At 48.6% G+C, this 17373-nt stretch overlaps 1 protein-coding gene across 23 annotated transcripts in view; it reads left to right on the top strand.

The window, feature by feature from the left end:
- The first annotated feature begins 725 nt into the window (after positions 1 to 725).
- The window catches only part of PRRC2B (proline rich coiled-coil 2B), a 100465-nt gene continuing 83817 nt past the window's right edge, over positions 726 to 17373 (top strand). For 18 of the 23 annotated variants that reach the window (XM_077305925.1, XM_077305937.1, XM_077305932.1 and 15 more), the window contains exon 1: positions 727 to 988. The gene's annotated coding sequence lies outside the window, so the exon portion shown is untranslated. Of the gene's footprint in view, positions 989 to 1224; positions 1242 to 17373 lie in introns of those variants that run through there. The other 5 variants (XM_077305936.1, XM_077305942.1, XM_077305938.1 and 2 more) reach the window with 2 other exon arrangements.

Here is a 17373-nt window from a genome sequence, read left to right on the forward strand (position 1 = left end):
CCACTCGTTTCTATTGTTTCTATTTTCTTTTTGCTTTTCCTCTTCTTTTCATCCCCTTTTGCTTTTCAGTTTCTCCTCTCCTTTTTAAAGTTTCTCTTCTTTCTAGCTTCTCTGCTCCCTTGTTTCTTTTCCATTTTTTGCTTTTTTCTCCTTCCCTTCTCAATTGCTTTTGTCTGTCCTCTTTTTAAGCATTTTGTTCTTGCTTTTATTGATTTTTTTGCTTTCTCCATATCATTCTTTTCCTTTTTGCTTCTATTTCCTCTTTTTTCTAGCATTTTTCTTCTTTCTTGCTTTTCTGCTCTCCATTTTTCTCCTTTTCATTCCCTTCATTTTTGCTTGTTTTTCCTTCCATTTTTCTAGCATTTCTTTTCCTCCTCCCCCTGCTTTGCCTCTCCTTTTCTGCTTTGGTTTTTCCTCCCTTTTCCCCCCTACCGTTTCTTTTCTTTCTAGATTTTCTGCTCCCCTCTTTATTGCTTCCCTTTTCTTTTTGCTTCTTCTCTCCCTTTCATTCCCTCCCATTTTGCTTCAGTTTTTCCTCCCTTTTTCTAGCGTTTCTTTTCAGCCTTTCTGCTCCTCTTTCTTGCTTCTCTTCTCTTTTCGCTTTCCCTCTCCCTTTCATTCCCTTCCTCCCCCCCCTCCCTCCGTTCTCCGCCTCCTCTCCGTCTCCCCCCGCGCCCAGCTGCTCTCCCCGGCGGGCCCGGCAGGCGCCGCTGTCCCTTTTGGCGCGCCTGACTGCGGCGGGGCGAGCGGCTCACTCTAGGCCGGGGCTCGACAGGCCTTTCCGCGGAGACGGGGGAGGCGGAGGCAGCAGCCTCGGCGGCAGGAGCCACCAGCGCAGACGCCGCGGAGAGGCAGCCGAGAGAAGCCTGGGAGGACGCCGCCGCTGCCGCCGCCGCCGCGCAATCCGCCGCCATCCTGCCCGCCGCGCCGCCCCGGCCCCCCGCCACCGGCCCCCCCAGGCGCGCCCGGCTCTCCACGACCCCCACAGGTGGGTATGGGCGGCCGGGGAGGCGCGGGGGGCCCGGCCCAGGCGGGGCGAGCAGGGGGGGGCGGCCCGGCCGCTGCAGCAGCCCTAAAATGGAGCCCGGGCGAGCAAGGCGGCTGCCCTACATCGCGCCGCTCCCGCTGCCAGGGCGCTGCCCGCCCACCTCTGCCTGCCCTGCGCCGCTTGGGCACCGTTTGCAACGCAGCGCAACCCCCCCCCCCCGTCCACACACCCCTTTTGCGTTCCCCACCCCCAGGTAGGATTCCGGGGAGACCCCGAAGAGAACCCCGGAGGGGGGGGCGTGTGTGGGACCCCTTCGGAGGGGGGGGGGCGCGGCGCCTGGAAGGGCGTTGGTTGCACTGCGCCCCCTCCCCAGACCTGGCCGCCCCCTCCCTGTGGAAGTTCCAGCCATCGACCCTCTCGGGCATTTCGGGGGGGGGGGCGCGTGCAAAATTGATCCCCTCCGGAATGATGGAGCAGGGAGGCTGCCCTTGGTCGGGAGCGGAGGTGGGCCTGCGCTGCTTCCCCCAATAGAGAATACAGAGAGGGTGGGGGTTGCATGTGTTTTTTTTTGGGGGGGGGCTCTGAACTGAGGGGCCTCGCTATGCATTGCCTTGCTCTGCCTTGCCTCCAGCATTGTTGCTTTGCCCGAGCCTGGTGTTTTTCTTTTTTGTTCTGGAAATCCAGGTTTGCCTTCCATTGTTTTGATGCTGCGTCGGGTGCTTGGAGCAGGCCTGGATCTCTGGGGTGTGTGTTTTTGTGCCTGTGTGCGTGTGTGTGGCTGCCTTTTGAAGCTGTAAAACAACCTCTCCGGCCTTGGAGTGGATCTCACTGGAGTGGCGCGGCAGCCCACATCGTGAAGGGTTTAAACTGGCATCGTTTGAAACATCTGTACATCGCCCTGTAGCCCTGTCCTTAAGCGTGACGTCCCTCCTCCGTCCGTCTGTCGGAGAATGGCATTTTGGAGCAGAAGCACGGGATGGGTATTTTAAAAAATGACTTTTGGCGTGGCAAATGCAGAGAAGAAAGAGGGGGCGTCAGGAAATCTGCGGGTTGATTCTCCTTGTTGATGTCATGCCGCCGGAGGGTTGGAGTTCGGTGTTTATAGATGACAGCGTTGTGGCTTTCTGGAGTTTGGGGAAATGATTCTTACCCCAGAGAGGGATGCTTTGAGATGCACAATACCAAGGGGTATGTGTGTGTGTGTGTGTCAGGGGGGGGGGGTGTTTGCTGATTAATGTGGAAATGCATTGTTCTGGTCTAAAACGTTAGGCGTTTGCTCTTCGCCACTTCTCAGCTGGTGATGTGCACACTCGTTTATCGGTAATAATTTTCTGTATGTTTTAGTGGCTTTCTGCATAGAATCGGAGCTTGGGTTCCCGTGTAACTTGGCATGCATTTGACTAGCTTTGGACTTAGGCTGCCCACTCCGGAGAGCCCGGATCAGCAGGTGAGGCAACTCGAAAATCTTGGAAGTTTTCCTCTCTGCGTGATGCTTCAAGGTGGTCACCTGACACCCCCATTCAGAGCGCGGCTCCTTAACTGCCTTCAGCCCAGCACAAAATGGGGCTTGTTGTTCCTCAGGTTGTGGATTGTCTTGTTGGGCGTTCGGTGTGCTGTAGTATTTCTCTTTATCAAAATCCTCTAGGTGTGGGTGGCAGAGGGAGAGGGAGAGGAACACACGGGAGGTGCTTGAGTTGGGGGACTGTGTCTCAATTGGGGAACCTCGTTGTGCGTAACAGGGGTAGTCAAACTGCGGCCCTCCAGATGTCCTTGGACTACAATTCCCATGAGCCCCTGCCAGCAGGGGCTCATGGGAATTGTAGTCCAAGGACATCTGGAGGGCCGCAGTTTGACTACCCCGCCGCAGGTGCAGTCCCTTTTGTGACTGTGGGGATGCAGTCGGAGTGCCTTTGCTCTCCCTTCAGTCTGTTGACTTCTGTTGGAATTGAGGTTTTGAGCATTTGTTATAAAAAATCAAGGGTGTTTAAAGATCGTGGTCCAGGTCAAATGGAAGGCTTGTGAACATTGTACTGGAACCATAGATAAATGATAGTCACATTTGCTTGCTGCCCATGAGCTCCTGTGAGTTCCCTTCCACAAAACTGCAGCTAAGAAGTGCACGCTTTTGATTCTTGGTATTTTGGGGGGTCTCCTTTTCAGACATATAGTCTTAAACAACTTGCTTCTTACTATTCAAATTTCTAAGTGGTGTAGGAAGCTTACTTGATTTGGGGTACCCCCCCCTTTTCAAGAGGAAAATGTACAAATATTTGCCCCATTTTCAGAAATTGTTAGGAGCTGGGGTGGGGTGGCTTATGGCTGGTAGAGTCTCTGGTCAGGGTCAAGATATCCTGTTTGGGTGGTGGAAACTGTTGTCAAGGAGCTGGTGACTTATGGCCACCCTGTCAGTTTTCAAGGCGAGAGACGTTCAGAGATAATTCGTCACTGTCTGTCTCTGTGTTGGGACACTGGTATTCGGCCCTCTCAATTCCTGGCAAATAGATGGGGAAGAAATGGAGATAGTGACAGATTTTATTTTCCTGGGCTCCAAGATCACTGCAGATGGGGACTGCAGCAAAGAAATAAAAAGAAGCTTGCTCCTGGGGAGGAAAGCTATGGCAAATCTAGACAGCATCCTAAAAAGCAGAGACATCACCCTGCCAACAAAAGTGCGTTTAGTCAAGGCTATGGTCTTCCCAGTTGCAATGTATGGCTGCGAACGTTGGACCATAAGGAAGGCTGAGCGTCAAAGAATTGAGGCTTTTGAACTCTGGTGCTGGAGAAGACTCTTGCGAGTCCCTTGGACTGCAAGGCGAACAAATCGATCAGTCCTAGAGGAGATCAGCCCTGACTGCTCCTTAGAAGGCCAGATCCTGAAGATGAAACTCAAATACTTTGGCCACCTCATGAGAAGGAAGGACTCCCTGGAGAAGAGCCTAATGCTGGGAGCGATCGAGGGCAAAAGAAGAAGGGGACAACAGAGAATGGGGTGGCTGGATGGAGTAACTGAAGCAGTCGGTGCAAACTTAAATGGACTCCGGGGAATGGCAGAGGACAGGAAGGCCTGGAGGATCATTGTCCATGGGGTCGCGATGGGTCGGACACAACTTCGCACCTAACAACAACAATAACCATCAAGTCCAGGGTTTCTTTGCAAACGTATTCCTTGTTAAGCTACCTTCAGTCTTTTTTCCTTGAAAACTCAGTGGCAGCCTTTTTCGATTTTTTGTATAGTCGAGAAACCTCTGGAACATATTTCAGGTTTTGAGACATCCCAGAAGCGGCATGACCATGCAGAAAATGGTTGGGAAGCATAGCTGTGGACACGCCCACCTTTCCTACCTCCTCCAGGCCCATTAGTGGCCATTGGGAGGGGGGGAGAAATGGATCAATATCACCATATATCAGGGGTAGTCAAACTGCGGCCCTCCAGATGTCCATGGACTACAATTCCCATGAGCCCCTGCCAGCATTTGCTGGCAGGGGCTCATGGGAATTGTAGTCCATGGACATCTGGAAGGCCACAGTTTGACTACTCCTGCCATATATGGTCGTATTAACCAATAAATGTTTAAGAATTTTTTTAACCGATTCGGTAAATCGTTCCAGCTCCGTCAAGAAATCCCAGGGTTTCACGAAACCCTGGTTGAGAAAGCGCTACCCTAGGGGGTTGTCCTGAATTGGCTGCTATTTTCCAGAGAGTGTTTTAGGAAAGCCAGTGTCCAGAGTTCCTCACTGGCAACATTCATAGCCCTGGACAAGCCTTTTTGGAAGACAGTTCACGTACCTGCTGCTGGTCAGCACTTAGATGTTTTGTTTTTTTGTGGTTGGGGGGCGGGGAGGTGAGCAAAAGTAGTAGGCATATTTCCTAAATAAGTATTCCGGGGTGCACTCTTTGTGAACTGTCTGCAGCCTCCTTTAGAAGATCAAGTCAAGCGGTGGCTGAGGGTTAGGGTTAGGGGTCATGATGGACAGTGTGTGAAGTTTTGTAAAACTGCCAGTACATTCATTATATGCAACAGCTTCAATGCATGCTAATTCTGGAGTTGTCGTTTTTGCATGCAGGCTACAAAGTTGCATTTTGAGTTGCAGATATCCCAAATCGGAGTGGTAACATTTTGAATATGTGCAAACATTTGTGTCGGCTTTCCCCTGGAAATCTCTTATTATTTGAGAGTTACATTATGCTGTCAGCAGTCTTATATAAACAGGGATGCAGTTCTCCATCCCCCCCCCCCCCCATATACAATGCGATTGATTTACCTGGTTTCAAAATCTGGGTGCTGGCTGCTTTGGGCGCCCAGCCCTACTGAGGATTGCTACTGGTGGTTGCTTGCCCCGACATCTATCAGTCATTGTTTCTTGCTTTGGAAGAAGGGGCTCCTTCTACCTTCCTGTGATGTGGTAGCTAAATAGAACCCCCACATTCAGAGGCCTCCGGATCCAAGGTGACAGTCCATAGAGTGCAGCTGTTATATTCCTGCCCTGGGGAGCGATCCCTGGCTGGCCAGCTGGTTTGTAATCCTGAAGAAGACAATTCTTAAAATTGTAGGACTCTTACGGGTGAAAACCAATAAGAGGACAGTCATTGTTTCTTGTGTGTTGTTGGGTTGTGTGTATGTGAGAAGAGCCATCAAGATATGGCAGCCCCTCTTGGGGTTTTCAAGACATAGGGAATTTGCCATTGCCTGCCTCTGTGTAGCAACCCTGGTCCTTTTGTTGCCTCTCTCTTCTATGTACTAACTAGGGCTGGCCCTGCATAGTGTCTGAGGTCTGGTGAGATTAGGTTAGCTTGGGCCATCCAGGGCCCATTCTGCACACACTGGGTAATGCTTCTTCAGTGTTTCTTTGCAGCTGGATTTTATCGACTTCTAAAGTGCATTGAAAGAGCATTATCCGATGTTTGCAGAATGAGTCCTGGTCAGGGTGTCATCGGGGTTACATTTTTGGCCCAGCCCATCCACAAACCGAAATGTGCCATAAAAATTTCCAGTGGAAAGTCTCTCATCATGGGAGGTACTATAAAACACTGTTATGTTTTCAGTGTGGAGATGTGAAGCCTAAAAAACCATTGGGGTGGTTTCAGGGGTGTGGCCTTCAAAGAGAAACTAGAAGTGGAAACTTTGGGAAGGTCTGGGGGAAAAAATCTGGGAAATGTTTTCTCTGTTGGAATGAGTGAATGAGAGCCAGCTTGGTGTTGTGGTTAGGAGTGGGGATTTCTAATCTGGCGAGCCAGGTTTGATTCCGCGCTCCCCCACATGCAGCCAGCTGGGTGACATTGGGCTCACCACAGCACTGATAAAACTGTTCTGACCGAGCAGGAATATCAGGGCTCCTTCCCTCACAGGGTGTCTGTGAAGGAAGGAGATTGTAAGCTGCTTTAGACTCCTGGTAGAGAAAAACCTATAAGAACCAACTCTTTTTTTAAGATGAGGTTTTACTCAAAAGGCATAATGGGAAGATTTTTGTGTAAGGCACTTAGCTGCACTCCAGAATTATTCCACTATATATAGATAGATGTAGATATGTACAAAGATGATGCTTCATTATTTATATATGATGACTGAATTGCCCATCATTAAAATGCTAAAATGGGAAGAATAACAATACGTTATTGAATTGAGTATTTTCAATACTTTGTACATCTCTAGCCCTGTTATTTATTTACATTAATATACCGCCTTCCCTGAAGGCTCAGGTTCTATGTTGTGGTTCTATGAGCTGGTTTTTGTTCAAATTAAGACACTTTCTGCATTTCCACCAAAAATTGTTTTCTGTTTTTGATGTATTTTTTCCCTACCATGTGTGTTGTAATAGCATAGAGTTCATCTGTTTGTAGCTGTCTCCGGAAGCAGTTTTTTACTCTGTACAGGTCAACGAGGAAAATAATGCTAGGAAAAATTGAAGGCGGCTGGGGAAAAGGTTTTAGATGGATTGACTCCATAATGGAAACCACAGTCCTTTTGTTTTCAATACCTGAACAAAATTATTAATGACTAGGGACAAAGCCGTTGCATTCAGGAATACAACGGGCGCTAGATTAAGGGTGGATGGGATAGAAGAACTCTGTGGATGGCCTCTCCCTTCCCCCAGGACCTGAAAAGTTCCCAGGTAGAGAACTCACTAGCAGGATCAGTTCTCATGCAGCAGGGATCTGCAGCCTCCGAGCCTCGGAGGGAAGTGGAAGGAGGGAGGAGGTGGTCATGGGTGGGGGATGGAAGGTGATTGGCTGGATGCTGGACAGACAGGCAAGCCGGTTGGAGGAGGAAGCACTCAGGGGCGGGACAGCCGCTCTGAGTGGGTGTTAAGCGCTGAGTGGCACTGAAACCATGAGACCAGCTCCTCCTAGGCCTTACCAGAAATAGGAATAGGAATGTTTTGGAAGTCGTTAATTCATAGGTTTCCCATGTCAGAAGTTACTTGATGGTACAGAGCACACAAGGAGATCAGCAGCTCTTCATAAATTTTCCCTGTTTAATGGGAGGTGGTGTTCTACAGATATCTTGGCTAGGAATTGTTTGTTTAGAAATGGCCAACTGTGCATGTGCAGAATGCGTTTTTTGCATTCTGGCATCTCAATAGCCATATTTCGTAAAACATTCCTTGTAGCTTACAGTGAGGGTACCACGGCAGAATAGAGAGGGTGCAATTATCAGTATCTTTTGGGTTTCAGTTGATCAAAGCTATTTACTTATAAAACTGATGTCCTGCTAAGACTTTACTCTTGTGGACAGCTGGGTGATCTTTCTACAGGATATTTGCCAAATTCTTCTCCCATCATAGTATATTAGTTAAGAGTAGTGGCTAGGGTTAGGGGCTTTGGTGTCTTAAGTGGCCGTTCACTCCTGATGCAGCCAGCGCCACGCGGTGGGGGGGAGGCATGGGCTTTGGAGTGCCGGCAGGCACACACATGCAGGCATGGAGCTCCACATGTACATGCCTGCTGGTACACTGACATCCGCGCTCCCCCCCCCCCGGTGTGGCGCTGGCTGCGTCGGGAGCGAACAGCTATTTTGTGCGCTGAAGCACCCAACTGTAGTGGTGGCTTCTAATCTGGTGAGCTGGGTTTAATTCCCCAATCCTCCACTTGGAGCCAGCTGGGTGACCTTGGGATCATCACAGTCCTGATAGTGCTGTTCTCACGGAGCACTAATATCAGGGCTGTCTCAGCCCCACCTCCCTAACAGGGTGTGTGTTGTGTGGAGAGGAAAGGGGAGGTGAATGTAAGCCGCTTTGAGACTCCTTCAGGTAGAGAAAAGCAGTATATAAGAACCAACTCTTCTTCTTCTTCAGTAATATCAGGGCTGTCTCTGTCCTACCTTCCTCACAGGGTGCCTGTTGTGGAGACAGAGGCAGTCCAATCCAGGGCACTTAGAGATACCTTTGGGCAGTGAAAAGTGAGGTATAAAAACCAACTCATCTCTCCAGTTTGACTTGTAGGATAGGTGATTAAAGAATGGGTGGTGGGGAAGGCCACATTAAATTTGCAAGTTTAAAATCTATCTTTTAAACAACCCTAATATTCACCTCTTGTGGCGCAGGGTGGTAAGGCAGCCGGCATGCTGTCTGAAGCTCTGACCATGAGGCTGGGAGTTCAATCCCAGCAGCTGGCTCAAGGTTGACTCAGCCTTCCATCCTTCCGAGGTCGGTAAAATGAGTACCCAGGTTGCTGGGGGGTAAAATGGTAATGATTGGGGAAGGCACTGGCAAACCACCCCGTATTGAGCCTGCCATGAAAATGCTAGAGTGCGTCACCCCAAGGGTCAGACATGACTCGGTGCTTGCACAGGGGATACCTTTACCTTAGGGCCTTTAAGAACAACAAAGATTTATTCAAGGCGTGAGCTTTCTTTCTGAGGAACAGTGCTTGCACTGGAAAGCTCACATCTCGGTGCTTGCAGAGGGGATACCTTTAGCTTTACCTTCAATATTCACAAGTAAACCACCAGTTCAAATGCCGTCAGAAGGACCATAGCCTGTATGAGGGTCTGGATGATGTAATGTACAGTTAGTCCAACTCTCCAAACCCCTGCAGCTCACTGAGTGACCTATAACAGTTGGTCCTTCTCTGCCTAACCTACCTTGCATGGATGAAATGGGGGTGAAACTGAGGATGAAATGGGGCAAGAACTGTCTATGTGGGTGTTTGGAGGCAAGCACAAACAGGATTCTTGCAAAATCCTATACTTATAGCCCCATCCCAGCTTGAGCGGATTTCCTGAGGCTCCTCCTCCTCCTCCACCCCGGCTGCTGCCTCGGGGGCTGCCCTGCCACTCTGCTGCTGGCTCACCTTTGGTGCTCTCCGGCGGCTGCCATGGCCGGAGCTCCTCCTCGACATGGCACTGCACAGCTGCTGCTGGCAGCGCCCCCCAGCGGGCAGCGGGAAGTCAGGGGCGCCGGTGGGAAAGCAAACGGAGCAGGGGCTCAGGTGGTGGTGACATGGACAATCTCTAATGGAGGATGCAGAGAAAGCAGAAAGGCTCAGTGCCTGTTTTACATCTGTTTTTCCCCACAGGTCTAAGGGTTTAGGCACATCTAGAGATGGCAGTAGCCAAAGGATAGTGTCTGGGTGGCAGGTTAACATGGATAGAGAGGTTGTTGAGAGGCATTTAGCTGCACTGGATGAGTTCAAATCCCCTGGGCCGGATGAAATGCATCCGAGAGTGCTCAAAGAACTTTCCGGAGAACTTGCACAACCCTTGTCCATCATCTTCGGGACCTCTTTAAGGACTGGAGATGTCCCGGAGGACTGGAAGAGAGCAAACGTTATTCCGATCTTCAAAAAAGGGAGGAAGGATGACCCGGGAAACTACCGATCAGTGATTCTGACCTCTGTTGTGGGGAAGATAATGGAGCAGATATTAAAGGAAGCGATCTGCAAACATCTGGAGGACAATTTGGTGACCCGAGGAAGTCAGCATGGATTTGTCTCCAACAGGTCCTGCCAGACCAACCTGGTTTCCTTTTTTGACCAAGTAACAGGTTTGCTGGATCGTGGAAATTCGGTTGATGTCGTTTACTTGTATTTTAGTAAAGCTTTTGACAAGGTTCCCCATGATGTTCTGATGGATAAATTGAAGGACTGCAATCTGGATTTTCAGATAGTTAGGTGGATAGGGAATTGGTTAGAGAATCGCACTCAAAGAGTTGTTGTCAATGGTGTTTCATCAGACTGGAGGGAGGTGAATAGCGGGGTACCTCAGGGCTCGGTGCTCAGTCCGGGACTTTTTAACATATTTATTAATGATCTAGATGAGGGGGTGGAGGGACTACTCATCAAGTTTGCAGATGACACCAAATTGGGAAGACTGGCAAATACGCCAGAAGATAGAGACAGAGTTCAACGAGATCTGAACACAATGGAAAAATGGGCAAATGAGAACAAGATGCAATTTAATAAAGATAAGTGTAAAGTTCTGCATCTGGGTCAGAAAAATGAAAAGCATACCTACTGGATGGGGGTTACACTTCTAGGTAACACTGTGTGTGAACGAGACCTTGGGGTACTTGTGGATTGTAAACTAAACATGAGCAGGCAGTGTGATGCAGCGGTAAAAAAGGCAAATGCCATTTTGGGCTGTATCAACAGAGGCATCACATCAAAATCACAAGATGTCATAGTCCCATTGCATACGGCACTGGTCAGACCACACCTGGAGTACTGTGTGCAGTTCTGGAGGCCTCACTTCAAGAAAGACGTGGATAAAAATGAAAGGGTACAGAGGAGAGTGATGAGGAGGCCTCACTTCAAGAAGGACGTGGATAAAAATGAAAGGGTACAGAGGAGAGTGATGAGGATGAGGAGACCAAGCCATATAAAATAAATAAATAAAACAATAAATAAATAAAGTCCCCAATGTAATTTTTATTTAGATTTCACATTTTTCTGCAAACCTGAGGCCCTTTTCAGGTTTGCAGAAAGATCTGTCCTGCCCGTTCACAGCACTAGTCACCAGATTTATCCGACGATTAGTTGATTTCACTATTGGAATAGAAGATGTACTCACTCCACTCACCTAAGTTATGCCATCAGGTGTCCTTGGATGAAGGACAGAGGTCGTTTGGGTGTGACTGTGTCTGAAGTTGGCTCTTCTTGAATGTAACAAACTCAAGAGCTACTTTTTGGGGAAAATATGGCATATGATCTGTACTTTGCATTTTTGGCAGTTTTCACGTTTGTTGCTAGAAACCTCAAGTCTCCAAAGCTCATTCTCTCTCTCTGTGTGTCTCCCATCCCTGTATTTTCTCACTTTGTCTTCTGATAGCATTCAAGCCCTGCATCTTAAGTTGACAAAACAGGAAAAGGGAGTGATCTTTTTGTCTTGCAAATGGCCAATGGTTCAGTTAGATATTGTGAAAGTGCCACCAGGTTAGCAGCTGTCCTATGGTGACCCTGACCGTTTCCGCACTGGTAATTTGCCCTGCCTTACCGCAAATTCTCGGTTCCAGTCAGTATCGATGCTGGATTTGGTCCTATCCCAAGCGTGGCCCAATTTAGGCCCCCCGTTGCTCCTCAGCAAGGGAATGTGGAGTGCAACGGGGCCTATGTCAGGGCAGGCCTGTGCAGCCGGGGAAGTGTCAGGCTGTCCTGGTCAAGCTCCTCCCCTGACTATTGTGCCCCAGAGGGGACAAACAATGCCTCAGGCAGCTCTGCACCCTGCTCAGCTTCTGAGGTCTGGTTAGCTTGGACTGCCCAGGTCCTGGTCAGCTGATTTTTTTCTAGGTAAAGGTAATTTTTACAGCAGGCTCAGAAACTTTTACTTGTGCCAGTAGCTGTGAAGTTGAGCGTAGCTTGAGAAGACTGGAGGCCGTTTTTGCATTGGATTAGGGCAGGGGTAGTCAAACTGCGGCCCTCCAGATGTCCATGGACTACAATTCCCAGGAGCCCCTGCCAGCATTCGCTGGCAGGGGCTTCTGGGAATTGGAGTCCATGGACATCTGGAGGGTCGCAGTTTGACTACCCCTGGATTAGGGCATAAATTGGGTATATTTCTTCTCTTCCTTTTTATGTTGTGACTTCTATACCGCTCCCTTGCAATAGAAAAGGCGTCATCTTTGATACAACTTTTAGCATAAATTAACTGAATTGATTCTGAAGTGATTTGGGAAAGGATGGCATAAAAATCTGAAAATAAATAAGCCTCTCCCCCCGCCCAGGTGCACACATTTGTTCTTTTCCTAACTGAAAAAGCTCCCAGAGGGCAGTGAGCATGATTAGTCCTCATTGACTGTTGAGGTTGTCCCCCCTGCCCTCCCCCCTTTTAAAATTATTATTATTACTACTTAATATTATGCTATATATCTGGAGCCCTTTTGCTGTCAAGTCACAGCTGACCCTCCTGGGATTTTCAAGGCAAGAAGCAACGAGAGGTGGTTTAGCCATAACCTGCCTCTGTGCCTTGGCACTGGTGCTCCTTGATGGTCTCCTTTCCAAATACTAGGCAGCCCCTCCCCCCACCTTCCAAGATCTGACAAAATCAGGCCATCCTGGGCCATCCTAGCTGTACAGAAATGCATGCCTCTATGGGTGGCTCTGTTTTCACTGCCCTAATAATAAACACATAATTACGGTTTGCAACTGAAAGCAGCCAGTCCAAAAAACAAACAAACAAACAAGCAAAAACCTTCTAGGGGAGTCAAGAAACAGGACATTAAGAGAGAGCTGTGCACACAAGGGAATGGGGGTATACAGAAAGGAGGACACTCAACAAGGAAGATTTGCCACCTAACCAAAAGGTGCTGCTATGTACCTTTTGGCTTTTTCTCTTGTGAATGAGTAGCAATTCATTTTTATGGAGCAATGTAAAGTTCTGCTATTGGGAACAGTCACCTTGCCCCCCCCACCCCCACCTTACCTGGAGTTTGTTAAATCAGTAAAAGAATTTTAGGCTTAATCAGAAAATAAGTTTGGACTATATGTCCATTCCCCATCCCCTAATTTCCATTTTTATCCAGAAAAAACGTTGAAGTTTCCAGAAATTTCACATCTTCTAGTTACGCTTCCCAAATTGCAGGAAAATTCAAAAAAATCTCAAGAGCAATGATGTCAACAATCTATTTGGAACAGAGGCCTCAAAATCCACAAAAGGGGCAGGAGAACAAGGACAAGGTGTTCTCTGATGGGAGGGGGAGAACACAAAGTGTATTTTTGATGTTAAAATTCCTGTTGTTAAAATGGCAAAAATTTTGGTGATAATCCAGAGTTGTTAAATGCTTTCCCCCAAACCAGCTCTGCCGTCTACTGTGATTCTAGGATGTCATAAGTTTTTAAAGGCTTCTCTTCCTTTGCATTTTATGGAGTCTTTGGGAGAGGTGCAGTGGATTAGAACTGGAGGAAAAATTTCTGTCCTGTAAGAATAGCTCTAGAAGAACTGTGGCTAGCCCAAGGTCACCCAGCTGGCTGCATGTGGAAGAGCAGGGAATCAGGCCCCGGCTCGCTAGATTAGAAGTGCTGCTCTTAGCCATTACACCACACTGGTTCCTCGTTAGAAGCTAATTCTAGTTAGATGTTACGGACATGTGCGGAGATGTAAATTAACGTTTGTTAGTCCCTACCCTGGCCAAGTTTCTATCCCAGATTTTAGGATTCTGCACTTCTGATGTTTGGCGTGCTAGATGGTAATCCCTGTCATGGGTGGCTAAACTCTGGCCCTCCAGATATCCATGGACTACAGTTACCTGAGCCCCCGCCGGCATGGCCATATGGTAAGCGTAGTCCATAGGCACCTGGAGAGCCACAGTTTGGCCACCTTTGATGTATGCCTTGCTTTATCATGGTTTGTGAAAGGGCAAAATTGAAGCTTGTGTCCAAAGGTGGTGGCACATGATTCAAAACACAAAAGGTGTGCACAGGTTGGGTAGGGGCGATGGGGCCAAGCCACCCTTTGTGGTAGAGCAGGGGTAGTCAAACTGCGGCCCTCCAGATGTCCATGGACTACAATTCCCAGGAGCTCCCTGCCAGCGAATGCTGGCAGGGGCTCCTGGGAATTGTAGTCCATGGACATCTGGAGGGCTGCAGTTTGACTACCCCTGTAGTAGAGACTCCTCCCTTTGCATTCTCTCCCAGTGGCTTTTCCCCCAAGCTCCTCTTGGGTGTAGGGGTGGGGTTCTTTCCTTGCAGCATTCATGCCTTATTCTTGCTTTCAGTCGCAACCCCCCCCCCTCCCGAGAGGAGGCAAAGCAAAGCAAAGCAAACCTGGCCACATCCAGCTTGGCCCTAATTTGGGACGTGGAGCCTGGCCATATTTCACCCAGCATAGCCTGTCTGGAGCATCTCTTCAGCGTGACCCAGAGCCGCCTTGGTTGTTTATTCCCTCCCTTCTCATCCTTGCAAAGATACAAGCTGAGATCATAAGCCAGGTTTGTTGCTAGGGTTTCTGTTTGGCAGCTCCAGCAGCAGGGTTTTTTTCCCCTCTCTCTTCCCCCCCCCCCCCCATCCTCTGTTAACCAGCTGACACCTGCTGTAGCAAACGTTCTCCCTCCCACAAGGATTTGGGGAATTGCGATGTCAATGGGAGAGTTTGCAGAGCGCGCCGGTGATGAGTCACTCCAGTTTGCTGTGTAGAATAACAATGCAGTCAGACGGTCAGGTGGGCTGGTTCCATCCTACTACTGTTGTTTGTCTGATGCTTCGGAGCAGGGGTAGTCAAACTGCGGCCCTCCAGATGTCATGATAGGCTGGCAGAGGCTCATGGGAATTGTAGTCCATGGACATCTGTAGGGGCCCAGTTTGACTACCCCTGCTTCAGAGGGTCCGGCGTAGCCTGTGGAACATAGCAAGCCAGTTGGAATAAACAGGGAGATGTATTCTCTAGACAACGAACATGGGAGTGTAGCTCAAATGTGCAGTTTTTTAAAATCCAGAACTCACCAATAAACCATTACACAGAATAAAAGGTTGAATGAAAAAATATTTTCTCCCATAGGCCAGGAGGACATCCTGGTGGGTGTTTCCCACCTCTCTTTGAGGGAGGCAGGTCCAGTCTTATGCACTTCCTGTCTCCCTTGGGAAACGCCCACTCCATCTCTAGTCTTTCTCCTGCCTCGTGAAGGGAGTGCAGTGAGTTTGGCACTCTCTGAGCCTTAAAAATTAAAATTGAGATTTAGAGACCATTCTTCCCTTTATTTCCCGTTTTCCCTTCCTACCTTCCCTACCTCCCTGAGTTCCTTCGCTGTCACTAAAGTCAGAGGATAGGATAGGTGTGAGCTGCAGTGGGGCTGCCTGCATGTAGCTCCATTTGCAGTTTGGACTTGCGCCTGCCATTTTGTTTTTTCAGGTTGGGAAGAAGACAAGGCTAACAGTGGAGCCGCAATCTTCTCGCTGGGGAAGAAGATTAGTCCAAAAGTCCAGCTTGCTTTTAACTCCTCACGGGCATAATTAGGGAGGACTACCCAATATCCCAGAAGAGAGAGTTCAGTGAGATCTGAACATGCTAGAAACGTGGGCAAATGAGAATAAGATGCAATTCAGTGGGGATAAGTGCAGAGTTCTGCCTCTGGGTCGCAAAAATGAGAAGCATGCATACTGAATGGGAGATACACTTTTCAGTAGCAGTGTGTGTGAATGAGATCTTGGGGAACTAGTGAACTCTAGGCTAGATATGATGGGGCAGTGTGATGAATGCAGTCTTGGGCTGTATCAACAGAGGCATCACATAGAAATCAGAAGATGTCATAGTCACACAATATACCCATAGAGACGACCGCACCTGGAGTAAAGTGTGCAGTTCTGGAGGCCTCACTTCTGAAAGGACACGGGCAAAATGAAGAGGGTACAGAGGACAGCGATGAGGATGATCTGGGGCCTGGGAACCAAGCCCTATGAGAAAAGGCTGAAAACTTAGGAGTGTTCAGCCTGGAGAAGAGGAATTTGAGAGGGAACAGGATGGCCCTCTTTATCTGAAAGGTGGTCAGTTGGAAGAGGGCAGGGAGCAGTCAGACGTTAGGACCCACAGTAATGGCTTTAAACTGTGCAGAACTATACTGCCTAGATATCGGTGTGTGTGTGTGGTGGTGGTGGTGGTGGTGGTGGTGGTGGTGGATTCAGTACAAATAGTTCAGCAGTGGAATCGGCTGCCTAAGGAGATGGTGAGCTCTCTCTCTCTCTCTGCCGGAATTCAAGCAACAGCTGGACAGATCCTTCTCCTGGATCCTTGAGGCTGATCCTGCATTGAGCAGGGGGTTGGATTAGATGGCCTATGTGGCTCCTTCCAACTCTAGGATTCTATTATTCTTATCCCGGTTGCTTTAGGCTGATCCTGCATTGAGCAGGGGGTTGGATTAGATGGCCTATGTGGCTCCTTCCAACTCTAGGATTCTATGATTCTTATCCCGGTTGCTTTAGGCTGATCCTGCATTGAGCAGGGGGTTGGACAAGATGGCCTGTCTGGCCCTTTCCAACTCTAGGATTCTGTGATCTTTGAATTGCTTCTCTGTTTGACATGATGGTCCCACCTAATTGAGTCTGGAACATCATGGGGAATGGCCCCTCTGATTTTCACGTGCTGGTTCATTTGGCTGTCCAGGCCCCCGAGGAGCCTGGTGACCATCCTGCCTATATAATGCTTTGCTTTGCTTTCCTAGCCTGCCCCAGCCCTCCAGGGGGTTCTCCCTTTCCTGCCTCTTCTTTTGGTACTTTGCCACTAACAGGTCAGTCTAGGAATTATCCGCCAAGAGGGCCAGTGCTTCTAACTTCCTTAGCACGTTGCTGTTTTAAGGTTCCGCCCTAGTGCCTGTGACTCCTGCAACTCAGCGACTAGTTATTATGAAAATCTTACTTCACTTGAATGGACCAAGTTGGTCAGCTGTGTTAGTCTGTCTGTAGCAGTAGAAAAGAGCAAGAAGTCAGCAGCCTCTTAAAGACCAACCTCTGCATCTATGAGAATGCCTTTTCCCCTATGCCCCCAAGGGAGTACTAAGATTGTATGATCAAAATCTGCTCAGGGTCCCTGACCCCTAGAAAGTAAAACTTTCTCAGCCCTGGCTCTGGCTTGGTGTGATGCTCCATCTTGTGTAATTAGGGCCCTCCGGGATTTAAAAGAATTCCAGAGGGCCAGTAAAACAGAGCCAGGCCTATGGTTAAGGCCGGGAAATCGATACCAGTAAAGTACTGGCCTCCCTGTTTGAAAACTTTAACTGAGAATCATCTTGAAGACATCTGCCCAGTCACCAACCAAACTTCAGAAGGATTTTAGTTATTTGGAGAGACAGCTTTTAACTTATTAATTTCCAAACCTAAATTAGTGTTTTATTGTTGCATTGTATTGTATTGAATGTCTTAATCTTCTTGTTATCCACCCTGACGGAAGGAAGGGCTACAAAAATAAAATTATTATATATCATTAAACTTTATGGCAGGGTAAGAGCTTTCGTGAGTCGCTGCTCAC

Source organism: Paroedura picta, chromosome 12 (genome assembly GCF_049243985.1).
Source record: "Paroedura picta isolate Pp20150507F chromosome 12, Ppicta_v3.0, whole genome shotgun sequence".
Classification (NCBI taxonomy): Eukaryota; Metazoa; Chordata; class Lepidosauria; order Squamata; family Gekkonidae; genus Paroedura; species Paroedura picta.